A 20545-nucleotide genomic window follows, 5' to 3' on the forward strand; every position below is an offset into this window, starting at 1 on the left:
TGTTTTCCAAATGACAATTCATTGTCGACTGTCCACAATCTATGTAGGAGGGCATTCTAAATTTTAGCAACGTTGTGGCCAAAAGACCATCCCCCCTCTTCTTGCCTTTCTAATGATGGGGAACACAGTCTATTGGCATTGGTGGATCGAAGAGTTCTGCTTGAGATGAGAGGTCGGTATATAAGGGGACCATTTCTTAGAACTGCGCTATAAGCTATGTAAAGGGCTTTAAACTTAATCTTCTGAGAGACAGGAAGCCAATGGAACGAGACTAGAGCCTGCTGGGATAAATAGTGTCTGGAGATATTGAGCAGAGTCTAGGCTGCGGTGTTCTGCCTCCCAGGTAAAGTGAGTTTCCGTAACTTAGATGAGAGAGAATCAAAGCCTGGACCACAAGCATTCTGGAGACTAAGGGGAGTAGAGGTACTGGTTAACATGTTTTTCTAATACTTTCCTCATCTAGGGAGCAGTGAGCTGGGTCTATAATTTCCTGAAAAGAGAGGGCCGGCTTTTTTCATACAGCTTATACCATGGTGCGCTTACTTGCGAAGGTTACTATTCCCTTTGCTAAGGAAAGATTTAGCATCTCTAATAAGGTAGGAAAAATGTAATCTGCCCCGTAGGCAAGGATGCGTGGTGGAGCGGAGTCCACCAGAATCCTGATTTAACTTTGCCAAAGAGAACTGTGAGGTTGTCCAGAGTCCTGTTGGGAAATTCTGAAAGGACATTTTGCCTACTTTCCTGCTTGTCTCTATCAGGCTTTTAAAAAGTTAGATTGATATTGGTAATGTTTTTTTCTTTTTTAAACTCGCAAGATCATTGCACTGGGATTTTGAATGTTCAGGACTGGCTTTGTTTGAGATGGGCTCCAGTAATGTCTTAAAAATCAAAAACTTTTCATTTAGAGCATTGGAGGAGCAGTTGATTTTTACTTCATAATACTTCTCCAGTTTTAATTTTGGAGTGGTACCTCCTTAGTGTATCTCTGTAATTTAATTTGATTGACTCTGCATAACCTTTCTTCCATTTCTTTTGGGATTTTTTACATCCTTGATTTTATGTTTGTAGAAGGGGAGTATACTAGGGGGCGGATTTGTCTTTAACACAACGGGTCTGGACTTTTAAGGGGATCATTTGATCCATTGACTGTTTGATCCACTAACTGACCTTAGCAATTGGTACTAGAGGATCCATGCCCAAGTCGGGTCTTGCAGTGTTAAGGGCATGTTTTCATTTAATTTTGATCAACTAGGTCACTCCGGGTGATTGGTCTAGGGGTTTGGGGTGTGCTTGGAGCATTCAAGGCCATGGGAATCATGAAGTGGTCAGACCATATTAGGGGGTGTGGATCAAGCACAATTAGAAAGCCTTTTTTTAGTGAAAATAGGGTAAATGCCCATTTCATGAGAGGGACCTGAGAATATTTAGAATAGTTGGATGGCCCAAAGATCTTGCAGGAGCCCAGTGGCTTTCACACTCCAAGCTACATTAAATAGTGCAGGTCGAACAAAACACTGGAGCAACGAACAAAACTGCATCTCCCAGTGTACTAGATCCCCCCAAGCACTGCCTCTAATGTTACCGCAATGCAAATACAGCAGGCATGGCAGATGAGAACAAAGTGCAAAAGCGTATTTTAAAATAAACTTCAGAGAAGTTTTTAAATTAACGAATGTAAGGAATTCAAGTTTTTCAGGCTACTTTTAAAAAACACAGTATTTGTACATAATGTTCCTCTCTAAGCACGCGGTGGAAGAGTTTTGCACTGACAGAGCGACAGTGCCCTTGGCTTCATAAACTAGTGCCGGTCGAGAAAACACTGGAGTGCTGACCAAAATGGCATCTCCCAGTGTACTACTTCCCCCAAACACTGCATCTAATGTTACCATAGTGCAAATACAGCAGGAAAGGTATCCAGGAGCAAAGTGCAATTGCATATTTTTAAAATAAAGTGGAATGAAGCTTTAAAATTCAAGTATTTTAGGAATTCAAGTTATCCAGGCTACTTTTAAAAAACACAGTATTTGAACAGAATTGGTCCTTCTAAGCACCTCGTGGCAGCGTGTTGCACTGTCAGCTCAGAGCTAAAGTAAGTACAGCCAAATTACATAGGCCAACACCTGGTACTGCAACAACTTCCTATAGAAAATAATGTTGGTATCGACTTAAAATAAAACTCCATAGGAAAAGTGTTAAACTAAATAGTAACAAAATTAAACTAGTTCAATAAAAAGTAAGTACATTACATTTAATGTTAAAATATTATCTAAAAATGAAACATTTTTATTTTATTTTTAACATATTTTAGTAACTATTTTAGAACATTTTAATTTCATGTAACATTCATTTTTATTAAAATATAATTTAATTGCTTTTAAATGTATACATCATCTTTAACAATTATTATTACATTATAGGAAAACTATATTTTTAAATGTAGGTAGAATTTCTTTTTTGTTTTTATTTCAGAAAAATGTATACATTATAAATGTTCAAAGAAAACAACGGCGGACCTCAAGTTCTGCACATCATGCCAATTCCAATCGGTAATGTACTGTGCAGTCAACCCCTACGCCAGTCACTGTTTGGCGTTCCGGTGTTCCAGACAAAGATCCTTGGTATGAGAGTGGGGATGCCCAGATCAGTTAGTCCAAATACCACTAAGTCGTATGACAAATATATGAATCTTTAATTTCAATTTGTTAAAATCTCAGCAAAACATAGAAACTCAGCCAACGCGATTCTTCCCCACACTGGGAACTTTATCAGGGCAATAAAGAATCATGGTTGAGTATATTAACTTTAAAATTGGAAGTGCCAGTATAGCATGAGTAATAGATGTAGATCCTAAAATCCAAGCTCAAAAATCACCAAATAATGACCTTATTTATTGAGAGTATAATCACAAGATTCAAAGTTTCAAAAGCTTCGTATTTGTGTGGGGTCCAGTATAATAAGCCGGAACACGCCAAGAACCCAGCAGGTATGATAAACCCTGCAACTTTGAGTCCTGTGATTATACTCTCAATACATAAGGTAATTATTTTGTGCTTATTAAGCTTGGATATTATGATCTACATCTCTTACTCATGCTATACTGGCACTTCCGATTTTGAAGTTAATATATTCGCCCATGATTATTTTATTGCCCTAATGAAGTTCCCAGTGTGGGAAAGAAACACGTTGGCTGAGTTTCTATGTTTTGCTGAGATTTTAACAAATTGAAAAAAAGGTTCATATATTTGTCATACGATTTTGTGGTATTTGGACTGATCTGCGCACCCCCACTCTCATACCAAATGTATGTAATACTCATGATATTTAAAATGCCTCTCCTTCTTTTCAAAGCGTATCATATAAAATACAAGGAACAGTGGTAAAGTTTAAGTTGATGAGGAGTAAAATTAAAATTTCTATCACCGCTAGTCATCTGATAATTATTAGTGGAAGAGAGCACCAGTACTGAAATAAAGATGTAACTCTTTTCTGGAGGGATTGAATTAAAAAAGTTTAATTTATATAAACCTGCTAAATGTGAAGGAACTTAAGTGCCTAAGCATTGTTTGGGTTTGAAGTTACATGTGCTTTGTATTTCTTTAGGGAGCAACTCTGGGGATTTTAAAAAACTTATACTGTCAGTTTTTAGATACCAAGTTTTGTATTCAACCAATTCTTGATAAGTGCAAAAAACTTTAATTTATTATTAAGTATTTCAGAATTTAGAAACTGAATCAGATCCTCCATGTACAGAAACAAATTACCCATATTTCCAAATGGGAGATTTACTTTTTTACCGGCCCAAATAGCTATTGTAGATGTTCTAAAGCAAACAAGACAAGGGTCAAAGGACAGCCCTGCCTTGTACTCCACATAGCCATCAAGGAGCCTACGGCCTGTGAGTTCACAATTCAATTTGCTTGGGTGCCTATATACAAATCCTGTATTGCCCTCATGAGCTCAGAGGAAAAAAAACAAATAACCTTAATATGGAAAATAGGCTTTCCTAGCTCATGAGCTCAAATGTGTTCACTACATCCAAAAGCATGGTTTCTTTAGGCGTTTTTCTATGAATAAATATCTATTGCTTTGATTAAATATTCTGTAGTAGCATTCAAATGCCATCCATGAATACATACTTTTTGATCTTTATGGATCAAAGAGTCTGCAATGATGTTTATTTTGATGGCCAACAATTCAGATATTATTTATAGTCTGCGTTCAATAAGATTATCAGACAATATGAGTTTGGCTCTCCTGGTTTTAGGAAACATATAACTATGTCTGTATTTAACATTTGGTGTTCTTTCTCACCTTTTAATACATGTTTAACTAGTATGGGTAAATATTTAAATAATTCCTTGGAAAACATTTCATAAAATTCCGCTCAGAATCTGTCATTTCCATGTGGTTTCCCATTGGATATATAGTGAATCACATTTAATACTTAATGGTACTTAATTAGGGTCACTAATTGGGAAGTGGCTTCTAAAGAGAGTCTTGAAATTTACATGGTTTTTAGAAAGAATTCCAAATGTGACATATTAGTGTCTGATGCCTAATATTAATGCTCTTGTAGTGTTCTAAAAATATCTAATTTTCTATTCATGGTTATAGTTTTTTTTTTAGTGCAAGGAAGTAGTATCTCTTTTATATAATTTATTTTTATTTCTCCATCACTGACCAATCTAGAATTTTTCCTGAATATTCACTCTCCTCATAACATTTCTGCAAAAAGGTAATCATATTTCATTGTGTTTCCTCATAATAGTATTCTTTCAGATCCCTCTTCATTCTTTTCCATTTTATTTCCAGGATTATAAATTAGGGCTAGCTTCTTATGAGTAGAACATATATTTTCCTTTCAGTTCACTGTAAATTCTTTTGTTGATTTTTCATAAAGCTATATTTTAATCAAAAGTTCAGCCTCTTGGAATTGGATTGACAGCATCCCAGATAATCGAAAACTCAGCTGAGCCCCTATTTTTAAGTCAAATAACTCATCAGTGATCCTAACTGTATCCTAAAACATTTTATATCTTTCAATATCAATCTGTTAAAGGCTCATCCTTTAACCTGTTGGTCTCTCAAAGGTATCTCAATATATGTTTCTATTCCAGAATGGTCCTATTTGGATGACATATTGACTCTTAAGACTCAGTTTAGTTGCTGGAAGAAAACAATTATGCAGGCATGTTGTTAGAAATTGGGTCCCTGGTTGGCAGAAGTAAGCACCCTGTCCAAACAGAAAATACAATCTTAGTCAGATACATACCATAAATTAACCTGTGCTCACCCTCTGGGATCTTGGCACAGAGCAGGCAGGCTTAACTGAAGGGGAAATTTGTAAAGTATTTGTGCAACACTTCAGACAGTAACACTGTGAAAACATCACAAAAAGACTCCACACAACACATATTACAAAAATCCCATACGTAGAAGTCAAGATATGAATTAAAAAAAATTAACTGAAAATAGTGCTTAGAAGCAATGAGTGCCAATTGTCACAACCCCCTCTTGCTTCCTCAGCATAGTGGTCTAGCATGCAGGGCTCATGTTGCCTTATCCCTATGGCGCACTATGGCCTGCTATGAGATCTTGACTGATGTTCCCTCCAGAATCCCTCATAACTGATGTCCACCTAATAGCCTAATGACTGATGTTTCCCCAACATCCTTCATGACTGATGTTTCCCCAGCTCCCTCATGACTGATGCTCCCCAGCATCCCTCATAACCGATGTGCACCGAACACCACCATGACGAATTTTCACTAGCATCAATCATGACTGATGTTATCCCCAGACCCTCATGACTGATGCTCCCCAACACCCTTATGGCCGATGTTTCCCCAGCAACCAAAATTTCCATTATGCTCAAACCCCTGCAAGCATTCTCTAAAATTCACGAACCATTTACTTAACTGCTCTAGGGCCTTTTGTGTGGCTTTCCATTTAATCCCTGCAAGCTTCCCTAAGAATCCTGTGAGCCAATTGTAAGCCTTCTTCTTGCTGGTATTGAATGACTATTCCACTCATTGAAAATCAATCAATCAGGAGTTTGTATAGTGCGCCTACTAACCCTTGAGGGTCTCAAGGCCCTGAGGGGGGAGGGGGTCTGCTGATATTTGGAGGTTCAGTGAAAGAGCCAGTTCTTGAGGCCCTTCCTGAATTAGGTAAGCAATGGGGATCGCCTAAGGTGGAGGGGCAGGGATTTCCAGGTCTTGGTGATGAGGTAGAAGAAGGATCTTCCTCTGGTTCTGGTCTTGTGAATCAATGGGACAGTTGTCAGGGCAAGTTGGGTGGAGCTAATTTTTCTGGCGGGCACATAGAATGAGAGGGAGTGGTTCAGTTCTGCTGATCCTACTTCATGGAGAGCTTTTTTAGGCGTATGTGAGGCTCTTGAAGGTGATTATTTTGTTGACTGGGAGCCAGTGGAGTTGATGGAGGTGTTCTGTGATGTGGCTGCAGTCGGGATGTCAAGGACGAGTCTGACTGCAGGGTTTTAAATGTGCTGTCCTTTTCTGAGCTGTTTCTGGGTGATACTGGCATATAGTGTGTTGCCGTAGTCGAGTCTGCTGGTGATGATTGCGTGGGTGACAGTCTTGCTGAATTCTGTGGGGATCCATCTGAATGTCTTTCTATGCAGGTGGAGAGTGTGGAAGCAGGATAAGGATACAGCAATGATCTGGTGGTTCATTGTGGGAGAGCAGTGCAGTATGATGCTGAGGTTATGTGTGTGGTCCGTGAGGGTGGGAGGGTTCCCAGTTTGGTGGGCTGGGTGTCGTTGGCGTAGTAGACAGTGTTTAGTTGATGGTTTCTGACCATGTCGGCGAGGGGGGCCATGTAGACGTTGAAGAGTGTGGGACACTCTGCAAATGATCTCTGTAGGTTCTGAGAGTAAAGGAGGTAGTGTGATTCGCTGTGTTTGACTGGTAAGGAAGGAGTGGATCCAGTCCAAGGCCTTGACGTGGATGCCGGCGTCGTGGAATCTTGTGATTATAGTGCGGTGGGAGACGGTATCAAAGACAGCTGAGAGGTCCAGTAGGATGAGGGCTGTGGTTTCGCCATGGTCAAGGAGGGAGCGAACGTGGCGAATGTGGCAGTGAGTAGTGCGGTCTCGGTGCTGTGTTTTCTTCGGAAGCCGGATTGAGAGATGTGTAGGATTTGGTTCTCTTCAATAAACTTGGAGAGTTGGATATTGATGGCCTTCTCAATAACGTTGGCTGGAAAGGGGAGTAAGCAAATGAGTCTGAAGTTTTTGAGGTCCGTCAGGTCGATGGATGGCTTTTTCAATTGGGGGTTGATATCAATGTGTTTCCAATCATCGGGGAAGGTGGTGGTTTCGATGGAATAGTTAATGGTGCAGCAAAGCTCTGGGGCAATGGAGGTGGCTGCTCTATGGAAAATGTGACATGGGCAGGGGTCCGATGGGGCTCCCGAGTGGATGCTCTTCATGATCTTGAGTGTGTCCAGTTGAGCAGAAACTGTTGGGGTGTGGCATGATAGCGTATGGTGGTGGCAGGCGTTGTGTCAGGGTCTTGGATGTCAATGCTGTCATAGATTTGCTTGATCTTGTGGTGGAAGAAGGTGCTGAGTTTGTTGCAGAGGTCATCGGAGGGTTGGACATCTGTGGTCTCGCAGTTGAGCCTGGGGAACTCTTTAGCAATGGTGAAGAGTTATTTGTTGCTGTCCGGATTGGCATTGATTCTGTCTTGGAGGGCCGTTTTCTTTGTAGTATTGAGGAGGAGGTGGTGTGCGTCGATGGTAGTTTTGAAGGTTTTGTGGCTTTCCCAGATTTTGTGAACCAGCTACCTTTCTTGGAGTGTTGCCTGCTTGATGCCTTCCTGAGGGATGCCAGAGTGTTGGCGCAGTTGGAGGTCCATCAATGAATGTTGTATGCTGAGGTGTTGGTGTCTGTTGATGTCAGCAGTGTGGTAGTGCTGAGGAAGGCAGTGAGATTTTCTTCTGTGGCGTTGTTATAGCTACAATGGGAGGGCAGAGAGGGTGATGGTTTATGGTGGGAGTGGCGAAGGCGAACCACACACAGTGGTGGTCGGTCCAGAGGAGTTCAGTGATATAGGTATAGGTGATGTTCCCCCTGGCAGGGAAGATGGGGTCGAGCGTGTGTCCGGCAGCATGCATCAGGCCGGTGATTAGCTGCTTGAGTCTGATGTTTGCGAGGTTGTGCAAAAGGGACGCGGTGTTCTGGTCACTGGGGTTTTCCAGGTGGAAGTTGCTGTTGCTGAGTAGGATGTAATCGGTTGATTTGAGAGCCTGGGGTGCAATGAAGTCAATGGGATCAGTAAAGGTTAGTGTGGGCCAAGAGGCCTGTAGACAAGGGTGTCGTGGATGGTGATGTTAGGGTTGCTCTGAAATATTGACCCCGTTTTACATGACCATGGAAGGTTTAAAGAGGCTATGCATTGTCTCTTTGCTATGTACACTATTGTCCAGGCTAGTAAAAATCACAATAGTAAGGACTTTCTTACCTACATTACTGCTTTTTGTAAGCTGGTTATGGAAAACTAGTGGCTAGAGGAAAATAGGACTTCTCTCTCTAATAGGGGGTTACTGGATGGCTCAAAGGATTTCCTGGTACACAGTGTGTATTTACCCTCTGGGGCCGTATCACAGAGACAGCTCATTTTCCTTGTTTCATCCGGGAGCACCTGACACAACAAAGGGAAATGCACTGCATACGGATGACTGCACTGCCCCCAGGGCAGAGGCAAACTTGCTCTGCCCTGGTGCACTCATGTGAAAAATGGAGAGGCTGCTTTGAAGCCGCTCTGTGTTTTACAGTGCAGGTGAGCTACTTTGCCTTGGCAACTGTGTCAATAATAATGCACAAGCACAGGGATTCCTTCATTTGCACGTTGTCACCTTTGTGAGTCGGGCCCGAATGTGGAACTTTATGACTTCCAGTATTCACGAAAGACATTTATGAGTAGTAAACTACTTTAGTCAATAACGAAAGTCATCTCACTCTACCTTTGTGAATCGGGCCCTATAATACCATCTCAGAAAACGTTTCACCTCATTAGTGCCATTTTAACATCCAAATGCAACAATGAGCATCTACAAAGAAGCCACTTAAACTTTGCATTGGGCCTGCCACTGCGCAGCACAATTTGTGCTGCATTTTTAAGAAACTTGACTGATTTGAGCTAAAAGAAACAATATACTTTTATTATAACTGTACTTAATGCAGCATATGGTGGATTATGCGGTTATTCCCAAATCATACAAACAAAGCTGTAGGAATAAAATAACATAATTTTCTTGGCCCAGGGTATTTCTTATCTTCTTTGTGTTCTGAACGTGTGAAAGTGATAATGGCAGGACATAGGTGCACTTGCCTATTGGGAAGTACATATGTATAAACCGACAATTCGACGCCTCGAAAGTGCCACGAGAAGACCACCATGTCAGGAACACAACAGTAAAACACCTCCTGCTGCCATCATCTCTCCCAAACAAGGCCGATTGAATTAGAAGGCAGGGTGTCTTTTCAGGGATGAGTCTGGCAAGTGCTTGGTGGTTGTTCTGCTCTCCCATCAAATGGGCAGATTCAAATTACAATGAGGTCCTGTTGTTTACTTTCTCACTGTAGTAGACTGCAGGGTCCCACAATGGCTGTAAAAATAGTACAGAGGGGGCGTGGTTACGCACAGCTGCGTAATGGCCACATTGTGAAGAAGCTCCGCTCTCCCTGACTGAAAAACCCCATCATCCACTACACAGATCCTTATCCCTAAGTGGGAAAGGGCTGCGTTGAGTGAACACGATCCACCCGATACACTTCCAGGTTCCCGTGGACCACGAACAGACGGAGACGAGCACGGTGATGTCCGTGCCATGGATAGGGGATTGAGGCTTTTGGTCGGAGGTGGTGCACATCCGTGAACACCTGATGAGTTTTTATTGCTACCCATATACAGCAGCTGTGTGATTAACCCCACTCTGGTTTCAGACGGTGAGAACAACAGGGAGGAGCGGCTCTGTGGTGTCCGCTGCCCGTGGCAGCCTGCTGAGGTGTGTCTGGTGGGACCTGCAGCTGACTATTGGGGGTGGTGGACCAGTGTGAGGAAACTGAGTGCGACTGGTGAGGGACTGGATGTTCGCCTAAACCCGGCTGAAGGCCTTTCCAGAGAGAGGCTTTGTGGGGGGCCCTGGTGGTTGGCCAGCGGACTGTGCTGCTGAAACCCCCGTAATACTGGCAATGATGAGTGATGGGGGGCCAAAAAGTTACGCAGCAAAGCAAGCTTGATAAGTATACCTGTCCCAAGTGCCCTGTACCGGAGTTCGCAGTCCGGCCTGACCGCACTGGTGGATTGGAGAGCGAGACCCCTGAGCCATTACTCAAAGACATAATGGAGGCTATTGCAGGGGTGCACGCCTCCATGGAACAGTACACTGATGCCATCATGGTGGAGGTGACTCTATTTAGAGCTGACCTTGCTAAAACTTATTAGAAGGTCAAACAACTGGAGATCGCCGCCAAGGTTCTCATAAATGACGTCTTGCAGCTTCAGACCATAGTCCAAGCTCTCCACACCTTTAAGAAGCTTGCTGACGATAAACTGGATGACTATGAGGGGCGCTCCAGGAGGAATAACATACGCATCATAGGCATTCCAGAAAAATCGGAGAGTGAAACGCCGGACCTTTTTGTTGAAGACCTAGTACTCAATTATCTCAAGCCGAAGGGCCTCTCAAAGTTCTTTGTAGTGGAGAGGGCGTACCGAGTCCCTGGGGGACGCCCAAAGCCAGGAGCCCCACCCGACCTATCTTGGCGAGACTACTACATTTTAGAGATCGAGACATAATACTGCAAAATGCGAGGAACTGGCCTGCTCTCTAGGCACGAAAACTCAACCGTGCCCTTCTTCCTGGATTTAACGCAGACAGTACCGAGGCAGCGGAGGTCGTTCTTGGCTGTGAAAAAGACTTTGCAAGATAAAGGGATAAAATATGCTGCACTCTTACCTGCTAAACTGAGAATTGAGGCAAAAGGAAAAACTTGGCTCTTTGACCGCCCGGAGGCGGTGGCGGACTGGCTAGAGGGAATGAGAGATGCCAGGGAGCACAACTCACGTTGAACTTGTGTGAATTTTGCCACTTCTTTTTGTATTGGATTGGAGGTTTTCTGAACCTACTCCAGGGCTCATGTGGACTCTTCCATTCATACATCGGACCCTGTGGGTGGTGGCGCAACATCTAACCTTGCCTGCAGACACCGACGACTAAATATCCTGGATTGTCGGACTTTGGTGGCCTCCTACTTCGGAACTAGTAAATCATGTTATTTTTCCCTTCTTTTTGGGGGAGGGGTGTGGTTGGGGAGGGTGGGCCTTTCATCCTCACCTTTAATTTGTATTTGTATTTTTGGGCCGACAGGCACTTTCTGCAGTTGGTTTAATGGGATGGTTTTCACCCATAGCACAGGGAGGCAGGGAGGGGGGTGTTGGAAAGTGGTTGGGGGTGAGATTGTTCTTTGTTGTGATGTCGGCTCCACTGATTTCCATGGATCTGTGTGTAGTGTCACTTTTTAATGTGGCACTGAGGTATGAATCCATATTTATCATTCCACTATGCGGACACACTGGGACAAAAGCTTCTCATTAATAAGTTGGAAAGTTAATGGATTGGGGGACAGGGTAAAATGCACCATAGTTCTACAGTTTATAAAAAGACATTCCACAGAGGTGGTCCTCTTTGCAGGAATTGCACCTGGTCGAGAACATGTGTAAAGCCTTAAATAGGTGGGGATACAGGCTCCTGGTACATTCGGGCTTCACTAGTGGGTCAAGGGGAATTGGGATCATGGACAAAAATTCCTTCCCCTTTTCGATTCAGTCTTCACACACAGATAGCTGTGGGAGGTATGTTGCACTCACTGGGCATTGGGAGGGTAGGACATTGACCCTGGTGTCGGTATATGTCCCACCGAGGCTGCAGGCCCAAACATTTACTGATCTTGGTAATCTGCTCCTCTCCCTCCCGGAGGACCTACTACTAGTGAAAGGGGACTTTAACACTGTTTCATCAGGGATATTGGATCACCAGCCCCGTGCCACAAGGCGCTCTGATAGTTGGCTCCTCGATTTCATCAAGGCCTTTTGAACGCCTGGAGGGCATTCCACCCCAAGGACCGGCAGTTCACCTTTTTCTCTGGTGCCCATCATAGCTCCTCTCGCATTGACTATCTACTCCTGCCGGCCGCCCACTTATACCACTTGCAAGAGGTCTGCCACCTAGCACCCGGTGTCTCTGATTATTCTCCTTTGTGGACCAGGTTAGTGCTGGGGAATCAACGGATTGACATGGTAGCGCCCATTAATCCCTGGTACATGAGTAGGCCGCCGGTCCACGCAAACCTGCAAAGGGCAATTGACTGATATTTTCAGGGGAACCTCGAATCAGTGGACTCTCCTCAGACGCTCTGGGTAGCATTCAAATCCAGTGTTAGAGGGAGGGCTCTCTCTCTCAAACGGGAGTCAGGAAATAGAACTCCAGGGAGCTCCAGGCAGTTGAAAGGGAGGTCCTGGGCCTAGAGGCGAATGTTGGTAGGGGAGGTACCCCGGGAGCGGCACACCTTTTGCGACTGAAAATAGACCAGTGAAAAGCCATCATCACAGATCGTGCCAAATCCTGGGTGAGTGAAAGAGACGGTAGGATATATGAATGAGGGGACAAGGCTTGGAAACTTATAGCCTGGCTGAAAAAAAGGAAAAAGCTAACCGCCTAGTGCCGGAGCTCACATCCGGCTCGGATGCAAAGATTACAGCTTCAGTTCACATTTCCAGAGAGTTTGCCGCACACTATGCCAATGTGTATCGGACACACTCATCTCTGCTGGAGGCTGATTCAGCTGACTTTCTCAGGGATATAAAGCTCCAAGTTCTCTCTGAAGATGACCAGAGTTACTTAAAGAGTGCTATTTCTAATGACGAGATCGCACAAACGATCTGAGCCCTTAACACCTTGGCTGCTAGGGGTTTTCCCCTCCTTTGCTGAAAAATGTAAAATGCCTGAGTTCATGACGAGCTCACCTTGTCATGAGCACAGCTCCACTGAGCCTCATGACGAGCTGACCTTGTCATGAGCATGGAAGGGATTAAGGAAGGGAAGGCAATGGGGCCAATGGATTACCCATTGAGCTCTATAAACTGCGTCCAGACAAACTGGCCCCGCACCTGAAGGCCATGTTTGAGGATAGTAAGAGGGCGGGAGAGCTGCCACCTGACCAGAGGTTGCCGTCCATAGTGGTCATCCCTAAGGAGGGTAAGCCAAAAGACAGGTGTGCCTCCTATAGGCCCATCTCCTTAATTAATGCAGAGCCAAAAATACTCGCTAAACTCCTAGCCACCCGCCTATTGTGAGTGATTAGTTCCCTGGTGCGCCCAGATCAATCTGGCTTCATGACCCATTGCAACACTGCTCTGAACCTACCGCGAGTTCATGGAGTGATGGAGCGGGCCAAAACCTTTCAAGAACCTGCGGTAATCCTGTCTTTGGATGCCTCCAAGGCATTCAATACTCTTGAATGGCCCTACATGCTTGCAGTGCTTCTCAAGTTGGGATTTCGCCAGCAATTTACATCTTGGGTCCGGCTCCTCTATTCTGCTCCACTCGCACAAGTGGTGGTCAACAACAAACGATCCGAACCCTTTGCTCTCGGCCGGGGTACCAGACAGGGGTGTCCGCTGTCTCCCCTACTTTTTGCCCTGTATTTGGAGCCTCTGGCTGCCTGGATCTATTGCGACCTGGCCATACGTGGTATGAGGTGGTTGGCAGAGTGGGAGGACCGTGTCTCACTCTACGCAGACGACATCCTCCTTTATTTGACTTCCCCGCAAATTCCCTCAGATGTGTCTTAGACATTTTCGCATCCTTCGGTAGATTCTCCGGCTACTCTATCAATTGGAATAAATCGCTCCTTTATACTTTGTCTGGTGTAATTCTGTCTCTCCCCAAGGAGTGTCCGATTCAGGTGGTGTCTGATGGATTCCGATATTTGGGGATTTTTGTCACCGCAGACCCTGGGCTCCGCTATGAGAGAAACTTGCTCCTGCCCTTGCAGCGCCTACGACGCGGCGTTCCACATTGGAGGGCGCTATCTCTCTCACTGCTTGGCCTAGCCCCTCTTTTTAGGAGGATTTCCCTGCCCCACTTTCTTTATGCCTTGCAAAACTATCCTGTCCCGGTTACAGAGGGATATTTTAAGCAAATCGAAGGATTACAGTGGCAATTGCTTTGGGACAGGAGACTGAGAATAGCGCTACCCAAACTAACCCTTAACTGGTACGACAGCGCCATCAGTCTCCCTGACATAAAGAAATACGACTGGGTGGCCCATCTCTCTGCCTTAAACCAGGGTACATACCAGACCCCAGGTGATCCAGGCTATGCCTTGGACAGATGGCTACTACCGGGCGGGACATGCAATAGAGCTCTTTACACTAATACCAGGAAGATTCTCCTGATGGGGTCCACCTCCCACTCGGTCCAAGTGTGGCAAACAGTCAACAAGAGTTTAGGATGGGTTTGGAGACTCACCCTTGCAACACCCCTGTGGAACTCGGAGCTACTCGGTAGTCTACATGGCTACAAGGGATTTGACAAATGGGACCTCATAGGTATTTCATGGGTGGGAGACCTCTGGGTGAACGGTAGGATGCTCAATTTTAGCCAGTTGAAACAACAATACAAATTTACGGATTCAGAATTCTTTGGTTACTTACAAATTTGCCACAATCTAACCACAGCCATTAATGGGGACTCTTCCCTCCCTGACTCCTCCCCCTTAGAGAATAGACTACTGGATGGACTGCTTCCACAGAAAGCTACCTTATTAACCTACCGAAAACTTGTTAACAATATGCCGGATCCTCTGGTCAAATTGCAGGAATCGTGGGAGGCGGATGGTCTCCTGCTAGACGATAAGGAATGGAAAGGGGCAGTGGCCTCCCCCAGGGAGGTGGCTATCTCTGCACATCTCTGTTTAATACAATTGAAAATTCTTCACAGGATCTACATCACCGGACCACAGATGGTCCGTATGGGGCGGGGCAAAAACTCAAACTGCAGGCGGGGTTATGGGCAAGTCGCCACTTTTATGCATATTTTTGGGGAGTGTGAGCAAGTTCAAAGGCATTGGAGAGGGATACATGTGATCATGAGTGAAGTTCTGCACAAATTGGTCTGCCCTGAGGCCAGACGATGTCTCCTGAATGTGTTGGAGCCCACTGATTTGGAGGGGGCGGAGAAGTTGTGGGTCACACTGGGGACTGCGGTTGCCAAAAGAGACATAGCCCAATTATGGGAAGAACTGGTACCCCCTACTGTCCCTGCTTGGAAGCGTAATGTTGACTGGTGCATGTTTAGTGAGAAAACGGTCTATGTTGCAAGAGGATGCCCCCAAAAATGGTCCAGAGTATGGGCTAAGTGGAACACTTATAGGGGAGACATCTGTGTCGCACCAGCTGCCCCCCTAGATAATGAAACCTTGTCCCTCTGGGTACTTGATCCTACAAAGGTTCTGTTCCCTGCATTTTCTTTATGTCCCACGTGAAATGTAATACTCAATCATGCCATATTTCAATTACCTGTGATTTGCCGACTGTTTGTTTGTTTATCTTAATCAATAAAAAGATAATAACTAAGAAAATAGTACAGAGTCCCAGCATCCAGCCAGAAGCCAACAAGCCTATGAGCATCTCTACGTGGAGCTGAAAATAAACTCAGCCGTTAATGAACTGTGGGGCCAATTCACAAAGGTAATCAGAAACAAAAGTCTAACTTTATGACTTTTAGTATTCTCAGAAGCCATTTACAACTTTTAGTATTCACAGGGGTCATTTACGAGTCGGATCTTTACGTCCACAGTCAGGCCGGAATATCTGCACCTGAGCTGTACTCTCCGCACGTGGACCGTCTGAAGTATAGTTCTTGAACTATACACGTCAGACACCAAAACTGTATGCTTCGATTTCCTTGGACCGAACACAGCGAAAGAATATATGTCCTATTAAAAACAGATAGAAACTGGAAAATAACAGAGCATAACAAAATTCGGGTTATGCCACACTCCATACCTCAAAGAATTGATAAATGAGCATACAATGGATACCTCACTTTGGGTGTAGTTACGCCAAAGATAGACACTATTTGTAGTCTTTTAAAGCTCGTAACTGGGCGACACACGTTGGCTGCGCAAAGTCTTTTTCCTTTGTCTACATATTCAAATTCAAATAAAGAACAGTACTGATCAAGGACAAAACCTCTCTACTCATCTTTTCACAAAGATAAATAGCATTTGGCTGATACATAATGTTTTGTCTTGAGGTTGCCTCTCAATTTTGTGTTTTAGAGACTTTATGTAATTTATGTTTCAAATTGGTAGCAAACCATTGTTGAGGTAGGCAACACCTGGTTAGTGCATTGTATACCAAGATAACACTTGTGGTCTGTGCGAAAAACGGGCCCCTAGCTACCATTATATGTTATCAATGATGTTATACAACTTTATGAGAGATGTTATATGTTGGTTAACTAGATAACTATAACTGGTTAATTTCAGTGGTATTTTGTTTTTACTTTAAAACTATAACATCACTTTAACCTTTGTGTTTTTTTAGTGGAATTCTAGGATTCTTTTTAACGTAAAGTAATATTTGATTAGTGTTGTAAAGCTAATTACCACTTGAACATTTTCTTTGGCCATGGTGGTTGGCCTGACCTGTGGCTAACCCCTTGCAGGCGAGCCATGCCATGCACAACCTTCATGCATGCGCAGCATTGAGTTAATCTTACAAGTTTTGGCCAAACTCAGGCACACCTCATACCCTGGGACTTGTTTTTAAAAAAAACTGGAGAGTGGGACATGGAGCCCTCCTCCCCGAGCCTTTGCAGATCTCGGGACCCCATCCCGGACACCCTTTTGGTTATTAAGGGGAGGGGCTGTATGACATCACTCACCAAATCTTTGCTGAGCCTGGGAGTCAGTCCCCCAGGGCATTTTTTTAAGTCAGTGGCAGGGGTGCAGGGCCCCACTGCCTGAGCAATTACAGCCCGGGGGTGACATAGCCCCCTCCCATGGCCTTTATGGCCTGGGAAACCCATCCCCTAGGACAAAGCATATATTTGGAGGAGAGGAGGGGTGCGCTTCCCCTCCGTGAGCCAATACAGTCCTGGGGACTCCATACCCTGGTGTCTTCATTTTATATTAAAATGGGGGGCACATGGCATCCTCCCCAAGCAACTGTGGGCCACGAGGACTCCATCCCCTGGAGGCCAAAATCATTTAGGAGAGGGTGGCGCGCAGCTTCACCTCACTAAGGTTCTGGGGCCGTAGGAACCCTATGCCTTGCCACTATGGGTACCCTGGTGCCCACCTGGGGCAACACCACCACAGTTGGGTTGTACTACAATTGGTGTTGTGTTGTGTGAGAAAGAAACTCTCTTTATTTTGTGCACACTGCCTCCGCTTTGTGGAAACAGCTTTATTTCTAGTTTTGGGACTGTCTACATATGACATTCTGAGTGCTGCTCCCTCTGGTGCTGTTACACCTTCCGGGAGGACAAGAGCCTCTCTTTCTGAGCTTTTTTTATGTAGATATGTTTATAAATATAAATATGTGGTGGTCACTACTGTGTAATTATAGTTATGTCAGGTGTTCCATAGAAAACGTGTTTTTATATTGCTATAACTTTGATCCTGTTTGAAGAATCTCCATGAAAATGTTTGAAAGGGTGCTCATTTTTTACTAGTTTGTGCATGGAAAGTTTCAGGTGACCGGCCAAGCGAGGGCCCGAGATAAAATGGGGGTCCCAAAATGCAAAATCCCCATGCATTTTACATAGACTTCTGTAAGAAGGGCTATAGCAGAAACTGCTGAACAAAGGTACACCAAATTTAGCAGGAAGCTAGATGCTGGTACACAGATTGTGCTTTTTGTGATTTGGTGTAAATCCATTCAGTAGTTTTTAATCAGGATGTTGAGTTCGCAAGAGTCGGTTTAATAACAGAGCACTCTGATTGCCCCAGGGAACTTTATTTCCCTTAGACCATCTTGCTCCCACAGGAGCCAATCTACAGCAGGAGCGAAGACTCTGATTTGCTGTGCTGCAAGCAACATGTGAAAGCTGTTGCTGGCAGCCATTACAGGACTCTGAGACTTAGTGCCCTGTCCTGAACATGTAAAAAAAACAATAACATAAGGTAGCAGGATAGGCGTACTTTGCCCCCTAGGCCCCATGGGGGTTAACAAAGATGTACTCCCCGGGTCAGAAGCAAACAAAATTGCAAAAACTGCTGCAATCCCGTAGGAGTCCTGTGACATAAAACAAAATGGCAGCAGGGGCTGCATTGTTCAGTTATGGGCCACGTTGAGCTCACGCCCACAACCATATGCAATAAGGGGAGGAGGGATGTGCAGCTCCCTCCCTGAGACACTTGCAAGCCCACCCCTGGGGTTAAAATCATAAAAATGGGGAGGGGGTTGTGTGCCCTCCCTCCCCAATCCAAAAAAGGCTTTGGAAAGTCCACTCCTGGGACCAAAATGTTTAGGGATGGTAAGAAGGACTGGTGGCCCTCTCCTCATCACTTCATAGACCTCGGGGATGATTAAGGAGGAGGGCGCACAGCCTTCCCCCTGAGCTTACTATGGGTGGGCTCTTGGAGGCAGCTCACTTCCAGGACATTATCAAAAATGGGGTGACCCAAAATAGTCCTGGACCTGGGTATAGTGCGGTATCAAAAACAGTGGTCACTATCTCCAGATAAACTCAACAGCTACTTTGGCCTTGACTCATCGGCGTGCCCCAGATGCGGACTTGTGGACGCACAACTACTACACATACTCTGGACCGGCCCCTCCCTGCATGATTACTGGACCTCGGTGACAGTTACACTGGCAGCAGCGACGGGAGGTAGCTTGCCACGCACGTGGGAAGCTTGCTTGTTGGGCCTATTTAAGCGAACAAAACGGACTAAGGTCCGGGCGAGGTTCTGGGACTTGGGGCTGATAACTGTGAAACGCCTCATTACCAATCGCTGGAAAAATAGTGCACCCCCCAGGCGCGACACTGGCGCACCTCATTTGATAATTGGGCAAGGGCGGAAAGTGTGGCACTGCATAGAGAGGAGACGGCGGGACTCCGCATGTACCCCATAGCGCAGGACTGGAATAATGCCCTGGCAGTTTACCACCAAGTGTGCCTACAGAGGGGTATCATTTAGACCCCCATGCTGTATTGGACGTTGTGCCGGCTGATCCCCCCCGCCTCCCTCCCTCCCCCTCCCGCTGCGTGTCTGGCTGGTCGCGCTGAGCGACCCCCACTATGACCGTGTTCCCGCACGTGCCTGCCTTCTGACTGTCCTGTGGGCACTACACATACACATACGTTCATTGTTTGTTGCCACCTAGTCTCTTGTTCCTGTGCTCTCAGGTTGTTCACTACAGTCTTCCTTCTTTTTTTTTTCTTCTTCTCTCATTCCCGTTTGATATAAAAGGTCTGAATATGTTTTATTTGCATTGCCGACACGCTGGATTTGCCTTGATTTGTGGCCATGGCAGAGCAAGTGTTCCGAACTGAACAACTCACTGGAGTGATGTGAGGAAACAGCTGATTTATCCTGCAAACTGCTATTGTTGACTTATGTTCTTACTGTAGCCCATGATTCTGTCAGGCTGTACTAATCGAGTTGTTTCTTTTTCCTTTCGCTCCTCATTGTACTGTTTAATTCTACGAATATGCCACTGTTGCGGAATGTACTATATACCCTCCATTACGGCTTGGTTATTACTTCATATGTGTAAATAAGCTACACTGCCAAAAATGCAATAAAAATATTCAAACAAAAAATCAAAAACAGTGGTCACTGACCAGAGATAGTTATTGCATTTAATCAAGCTTACAATTATAATTTCCTAGATGTGAGCTTATCTTAATCGCTCAAAGTATTTAATACAACTATTTAGGCTAAAAATGCAACAACCCAAATTATCATAGTGGAGAATAAGCAGTTTTATTCTACCAACTCGCAGTGGCTCAAGAGTTTAGAAAAGTGTTTGAAGAGGAGCAAAGATACGTGACATTTTTAAAAACATTGAAAAACATGGACTGGTTCAGTAGTTCCAGTCAGGCTTGTCTTGGCCGCAGATACTATTGGGATGGTGGCCCTTTAAAAAACATAAGGACCTGTGGCATGTTGCTGGAGGGCCTGGCCATAGGCCAAGCCCTGTGGCCAACCCCACAACACATGACCTTTGGCAGGAGGGTTGGCTTTACGTATGGTTATAAACAACTGCATTACATTAATAAAAACATGAAATTGATGGAAAAACATAGGTTAATGTAACGTTATAGTTAGGTGTGATAAAAAGATCTGTTTTTGTCTAAAACAAAACCTTAGAAATTCATTGAAACAACCACAGGTTAAAGTAACGGTATAGTTTGGTGAATATGTCCGTGACAACATTACTGTTTTTAATTAAATAACCACAGAAATTCACCAGTTATAGTTAGCAGAGCTAACTAT

This window comes from Lissotriton vulgaris, chromosome 2_1 (assembly GCF_964263255.1).
Source record: "Lissotriton vulgaris chromosome 2_1, aLisVul1.2, whole genome shotgun sequence".
Classification (NCBI taxonomy): Eukaryota; Metazoa; Chordata; class Amphibia; order Caudata; family Salamandridae; genus Lissotriton; species Lissotriton vulgaris.